The sequence below is a fragment of the Enhydra lutris genome, unplaced genomic scaffold (genome assembly GCF_002288905.1).
Source record: "Enhydra lutris kenyoni isolate GAN:26980312 unplaced genomic scaffold, ASM228890v2 scaffoldscaffold66, whole genome shotgun sequence".
NCBI lineage: Eukaryota > Metazoa > Chordata > Mammalia > Carnivora > Mustelidae > Enhydra > Enhydra lutris.
Window position 1 is genome coordinate 3,790,794 of NW_019154150.1, and position 7,319 is coordinate 3,798,112.

General features: G+C 45.4%; 1 protein-coding gene across 1 annotated transcript in view; it reads left to right on the forward strand.

The window, feature by feature from the left end:
* Positions 1-1,332: 1,332 nt before the first annotated feature.
* The window catches only part of LOC111159051 (aldehyde dehydrogenase 1 family member L1), a 116,423-nt gene continuing 110,436 nt past the window's right edge, over positions 1,333-7,319 (forward strand). The window contains exon 1 of the mRNA XM_022521430.1: positions 1,333-1,472. The gene's annotated coding sequence lies outside the window, so the exon portion shown is untranslated. The remainder of the gene's footprint in view (positions 1,473-7,319) is intronic.

The window sequence follows — 7,319 nt, forward strand, 5'->3', positions numbered from 1 at the left end:
TATAGATCCTGGATATCAGCCCTTTGTCTGTACTGTCATTTGTGAATATCTTCTCCCATTCCGTGGTTGCCTCTTTGTTTTGTTGACTGTTTCCTTTGCTGTGCAGAAGATTTGATCTTGATGAAGTCCCAAATGTTCATTTTCACTTTTGTTTCCTTTGCCTTTGGAGACATATCTTGAAAGAACTTGCTGTGGCCGATGTGGAAGAGGTTACTGCCTATGTTCTCCTCTAGGATTCTGATGGATTCCTGCCTCACGTTGAGGTCTTTTAACCATTTTGAGTTTATCTTTGTGTATGGTGTAAGAGAATGGTCGAGTTTCATTCTTCTACAGATAGCTGGAGGGACTTCTTTAGATTGTGTGACTTGGAAAAGCTTCTCTAAGGCTCTGCATCAGATATTGAATATATCAGGTATGATGTGAAGGCAAGGGGGGGGGCATTCTTCCGTAGTATATGAGATAGGAACATTCTGGCAGGGGCCAGCATAAAGGCCCTGAGGCCTTTACACTTGAGTGTTCAGGCACTGTGTAGAGGTCTGGGGTGGCTGGAGCTCAGGTAGCAAGAACCTTAAAAGAAGTGAGGCTAGGAAGGGCATAGCAGAGTTGAGCAGCAGGTGTGTCAGGAAGGGCATTCTTGGTGTCTTGTCCAGGATCCACTGGATATAGGCTCTCAGTCAGAAAACAATGTGCAGATTTATCTTCCTCTGTATTCTTTTCTGGACTTTGGCCCAGAGTGGGACAGATAACCCTGCCTGAGACAGGAGAGGCATCAGGGCACCCAGACTAGGTGGAGAGGAGCAAAGAGAAGAGGAATTGTCTAGAGGGAGTTTGGGGGCTGTACCGGGCAGGAAGGGCACTAGGCATGCAGAAACCCCCTTATTTACCCGGATACACATTTACTGTCTCTTGCAGGTGACTGCAGGTTCGCAGAGGGCTAGGATCTTGTTTGGCTCTGCCCCTGTCCATTGCACACAGTAGGAACTTGGCGCATCATTCTTGAATGAGTGAGTGAGTGACATTATCAGGGTTGTCCTGTTTCCTCTCACCAACTCGGCCTTGCAGGTATCCCTCACCACCGGGCACTCACGCCTTCTCATAAACTACAGAAGAATGCTCCCCCGCGCCCCCGCTTGCCTTCACATCTGAAGGGTCCTTAGCAAGTTTTCTGGCCTGTAAATTCAAGCGCGCACAGAGAGGGTGAGTGACATGCCAGGCTACACTCACACAGCCAGTGAGAGCCCTCTCCACCCCTACCCAGGGAGACATTCCTCCCGCCCCGCGCCTCCGCCCCTTTCGCCTCCATCAGGGGCCCCTCCCTTCTGAGGCTCTGGCCTTGGCCGAGGCTCTGGGACTGTCGTGGGCGGGTCCCACCTCTCTGCCGCCCTGGGCCGGCCTGCGCCAGTCCTTGTCCTCCGACCAAGGCTCTCAGAGGTTTCTTCAGGCCGCGATTCCTGTGCCTCCTCCCGAGCTTGGTGAGTAACCCCCCCACCCTCCAACCCCGACCTCAGGGGGAAGGAGGCTGTCCCAACTCACAACTCCAGCGGTTCTGGGCTTGGGTCCCCCAGTGGGGGCTCCTAGCAGACACACGAGCTTCCCTCCGGGGAAGTAGGGCTTGGGGTCTGGTCCAGGATTTCCCCCTGGGGCAGCCGAGCCTCCATCCTGGCCAGGAGCCCTCAGGCTGGAGAACCAAAATGTGGGGATCCAGCCGGCTGGCCAGGCAGGGCGCTTTACCGAGCGGCAGCCCTGTGGGGCGGGCATTATCTGCCTGGCTTACAGAAGAGAAAACTGAGGATGTGAGAGAGAAAGCGACAATCTGAAGCTTGACAGGGCTTCTCCGTGTTCTAGGGACCCTCTGCGTCCTGGGCTAAGTCCCTCACCCCATTCTTAGAGTGGAAAATATCGCCTCTAATTGGCCAAATCTGGGGGCCAGGCACAAGGGCATTTTGTGATTGGAGAGCTTCTACAGCCCCACCGTCCCTAGTGCACAGGAGCATTGACCCCCGCACCCCAGCTTGATCCCAACATAGTTCTTGGGGTTGTGCTACTTAGAGCCCAGCATCCCCCGCACCTGTTCAGGTCCCTCTTTTTCACCTCCCTAGAAGGGACAGGAATATGGCTTAGGTGCAGATGGAGACAGAATTTAATAAGTTCAGATGCTGAGTTAAGGGTGGTGGCCTTTGGCTGCAGGTGACTATTTTCTCCCTACTCCCTCGATTCCCAGTGACCGTGGGCAAATTTCTCAAACTCCGACTGTGTTTCTTTGGCTAAAATTGAGGTGGAGGGATAAATGCTAATACTACCGTCTGCCAATGTTGCTTCAGGATGACAGAAGATCATGCACTTTGGACCTAGGAGCTCTGTTGAATGTGGGCTGCTGTCCCTCCTACAAATATTAACCTCCGGGACAATGTTGGAAACAATAGTGTGATGTCTCTTTTGGAGACAAGGAGATTGAGCCTTAAGAGATAAACGTGATTCCTTAAGGTGGATTACAGGTCTGCAGGCTCAAGTGGTCTGGGGAAGCCTGCACCATGGCCAGCCCCTGTGCACAGGATAGTGGGAAAGACAGTGGATGAAACAGGACCCACAGGGACTCCACTTTGGGAGGGTCACAGTATCCTCCCTGCCAGGTGCCTAATGGAGTAGACTGATAGCAGAAGAGCAGTCAGCTTTGCTCTCTCCCCCCAACCCCCTCCTCTCCCGCCTGCACCCAAGGCAGCTGATGAAATAGGATGCCTTGTGGCTGTGCCCTGAAGCTTGGCTGAGCCTCTACCCCCTCCTAGAGCTGCATTCTTCTGCAGGTCCCGAGACTACAGCTTGAGAACAGGTGGCCCAGAGCTGCTGCTCCTGCACACGTCCAGCTTGGGCAGGGTCTGAAAGCTGGGTCCTGGTGAAGCAGGAGAGTGAGGTTCTTGTCTCATGGAGTCAGAGAAGGAATCTCAAGGACAAAGGAGAGTGAGTAAAGAGAGTTTTATTAAGCGAAGATACAGAAAAAGCTCTGGGAGTGAGAGGGGTCCCTACAGGGCTGCCACTGAAGGCTTTTGGGGTTGTTTTTTTATTGAAGACTAACCGGGTTACACAAATCCTTTTAACATCTCTTTAGATAGCACCATTGAGTAAGGACTAGTGATTACACCTTTTATGATTTACTTCCTTTTTAGGATCTGGTAATTCTTTGTTGGTCATAAGTGACAGTTATAACAAGACCCCACCTCTGACACCTAGGGTTGGGTGGTCTTGTTTGTTCCATTATCTCTGATTTTCTTATACGTCTGCACTTTTTGGGATTTCCGTGAGCCTGATCCTATAGTCCCTTACCTATCTCTCCCTATCTAGCCTGGCCAGTCCCTTCATGAGACCCTAATTTAGATGTATATCTGTGGGTCAAAAACATGGGGGATGATTGTCAATATGTATCTTGGGGGAGGAGTTAGAGATAAAGGAAGTTTCCAAAGGAATTTTTATATGTTCAAGTAGACTTACAGGATCCTGGGGGTCAGTCTAAGATTGCCTTTTGCCCTTAGCAAAAGGTCAATGTCCAGGCAATGAAGTCCCTGGGGGAATGCCACTCTGCCTGTTTCAAGGACTTGTCGGTGAACTTCTAAGTAGTAAGGAAATTTCACTGGGGAGCCAGGTCTGAGTGGGGTGCTTGGGGTAGGAGGCCTGGGAAGCCCTGACAGTCCTGCTGCTGCCAGGGCAGCCCCAGAGTGTACCCAAGCACTGCCAGGGGCAAGGGCTGAGCCTGCCAACTCAGGAAGGAGGTAGAGCTTTGTAGGCTGCCTCACCGCCAGCCGAGCTGCACCCCTCAGCAACAGTGTAGTCCCTTCCCTGGCTCTGCCCCCTTAGGGTTTCTGAGCTTTTCACAAGCCAAAGGTCAAGATTGGCTGAGGCCCCTCTGGGAGCACCTGTCCCTGCCAAGCTCAGCTTCCTGGAACTGTGACAACAGCCCCACTGGTGGCTCCCCTGACTTTGCCTCCCTGCTTCCAAAGGGATCTTTTTTGTACTGCTTTACTTTCCCATGAGTAATACATGCTCAGTTTAGGAAAAAAAAAAAAAAAAAAAAGAACAAAAACAGAACATTCTGGTAAAAAAAAATAATAATTACTTTCACGAAAATCCCCCCAAACCCAAAGCACTCTACCCAGGGACTTTTAACATTTCTGTGTGAATCCACCCAGTTTTTTGCGCTGCAAGTACACAGACATACACGTGCACAGCACTTTTAAAAATCATAGTGGTTTGCTCTCTGTTCGGGTGCTCGGCCTGCATATTCCCGGTGACGAAGCAAAGTGCGTTGCCCTAACTGGCTGCCTGGCTTACACAGTGTGCATGTAGCATGATTTTGCCATACTTACGCCGTTATTTGCTCACCCAAACATAATTTAGAAGTGAAAATGCTGAGTCAGAAGAAAAGAACCATTTCCAGGATTTTGATATTTATTGCCAAATTTTCCTCTAGAGAATTTGCCCCAAATTGTTATCCCACTAGTGTGGCAGGAGGGTGTTCCTTTTCCCGTAACCTAGACAACATCGGATATTTATACCGTCTTCAGTGCCTTCCAGTTTTATAGGAGAAAAACAGTCCCTTGTTTTATGACGCCTATTTAGCAATAGTCATTTGATTAATTGTAACTTAAACCCGTTTATATTCATCTGTTGGCAGGGGGCTTTTATTCTTTTGGCAAATTGCTTCAGATACATGTAAAATCTTCCTGCATGAATGTTTATCACATGCTTCCTTTGTATCTTTCCTTTAGAGTCAAGTTTCTAAAGTCCAACACTTACCAGATTTTTTCCCCTCATACTTTGATGTTTTCTTCCTGTATTTGATTTTTAAAATATTTATTTTAACTCAATTGAACTGTACTTTGAAGTAAGTTGTGAACTATAGATTTGTTTGTTTAAATTAGTTTTTAGAATAATTTTAAGTTTACAGAACAATTGAGCAGAGTACAAAGAGTTCCCACATACTCCCTCAGCCCCCGTGTGCCTCCACTGTCCCAAATATATTAGTGACACCTTGCATTACCACTAGGCACATTTGTTACTTTTGATGACTGGATATTGATAAAATATTCTTAAGGTCTACAGCTCGCATCACTCTTTGTGTTATATATTCAATGGGTTTTGGCGGATGTATAAGGACCTGCATCTGCCATTACAGTAGGTAACTGAAAAATGTCCTGTGTTCCACCTGTTCATTCCTCTCCCTCCTCCTCTAAGCCTCTGTCAAACACTGATTTTTTTTCTGTCTTCCTAGTTGACACTGTCATTATAGCTAGAATAATAGGTCTGGCTTCTTTCATTTAGCAATAGGCATTAAAATTTCTCTCTTTTTATGTTTGATAGCTCATTTCTTCTTAGCGTGGAATAAAAGCCTTTCTCTGGATGTACCACAGTTTATTTATTCATTCACCTATTAAAGGACATGTTGGTTGCTTTCAAGTTTAGGTAATTATGAGTAAAGCTGCTATAAATATCTGTGTGCAGGTTTTTGTGTGGACCTAAATTGCCCCCTCATTTAGGTAAAGACCATGATTGCTGAATTGTATGGTAAGAGTGTGTTTAGTTTTTTGTTTTTTGTTTTTTTCTTTTAGAAACTACCAAACTATTTTCCAAAGTGACTGTACCATTTCTCATTCCCACCAACAATGAATGAGAGTTCCTGTTGCTCCACCTCTTCACCAGCATTTTGTGTTGTTAGTGTTTTGGATTTTAGTCATTCTAATAGATTTGCAGTGGTATTTCATTGTTGTTTTAATTTGCAATCCCTAGTGACATATGATGTTAAGCATGTTTTCATATATGCATCTCCCATTGGTATCTCTTCTTTGTTGAGATGTCTGTTCAGATCTTTCCTCCAATTTTAAGTTGACTTGTTTTCTTACAGTTGAATTTTAAGAATCCTTTGTATATTTTGGATACTAGTCCTTTATCAGATGTGTGTTTTGCAGATCCCTCCGCACCCCCCCGCCCGCCCGCTTCCCCCCTGCCCTACCGCCCTTTGTGGCTTGTCTTTTGCAGAGCAGAAGTTTTTTAAGTCTAATAAAGTTCAGTTTGTCACTTTTTTCCTTCTGTGGTTTCGTTGTTATCTAAAAAGTCAGACCCACGGTCATTTGGATTGCCTCATATGTGATCTTCTAGGAGTTTTATAGTTTTATCTATATGAAAATTTTACATGTGATTGATGTATTGATTTGAGGGTCTTTTTTTTTTTTATTTTGCACATGGATGTCTAGTCATTCAAGAATCATTCGTTGAAAAATCTATCTTTTCTCTATTGAATTGCTTTTACTACTTTCTCAAAGATCAGGTGACTTTTTGTGTGTGTCTGTCTTCTATTTGTCTACTCTTTTGCCAATATCACACTGTCTTGAATACTATAGCTTCATTACTTTGGCATCATACTGAAGTTGGGTGGTGTCAGTATTTTGACTTTGCCCCTCTCCTTCAATATTGTGTTGGATATTTCAGGTCTTTTGCCTTTAGTATAAACTTTAAAATAAGTTTGTTGATATCCACAAAATAACTTGCTGGGATTTTCACTGAGATTGTGTTGAATCCAAAGGTCAAATTGGAAAGAACTGATGTCTTGACAATATTGAGTTTTCCTAACCATGTGAATATAATATCTCCACTTATTTAGGTTTTATTTTATTTCCTTCATTAGTCTTGTGGTTTTCCTCACATAGCTCTTTTACATATTTTGTTATATTTACACATAAACAATTTCATTTTTATGTGATATGTAAATGATATTGTGTTTTTTTTAATTTAATTTCAGCATAACATTATTCATTGTTTTTGCACCACACCCAGTGCTCCATGCAATCCCTGCCCTCTCTAATACCCACCACCTGGTTCCCCCAACCTCTCACCCCCCACCCCTTCAAAACCCTCAGATTGTTTTTCAGAGTCCATAGTCTCTCATGGTTCACCTTGCCTTCCAATTTCCCCCAACTCCCTTCTCCTCTCTAACTCCCCTTGTCCTCCATGCTATTTGTTATACTCCACAAATCAGTGAAACCGTATGATAATTGAGTCTCTCTGCTTGACTTATTTCACTCAGCATACTCTCTTCCAGTCCCGTCCATGTTGCTACAAAAGTTGGGTATTCATCCTTTCTGATGGAGGCATAATACTCCATAGTGTATATGGACCACATCTTCCGTATCCATTCGTCCGTTGAAGGGCACCTTGGTTCTTTCCACAGTTTGGCGACTGTGGCAAATGCTGCTATAAACATTGGGGTACAGATGGCCCTTCTTTTCACTCCATCTGTATCTCTGGGGTAAATACCCAGTAGTGCAATTGCAGGG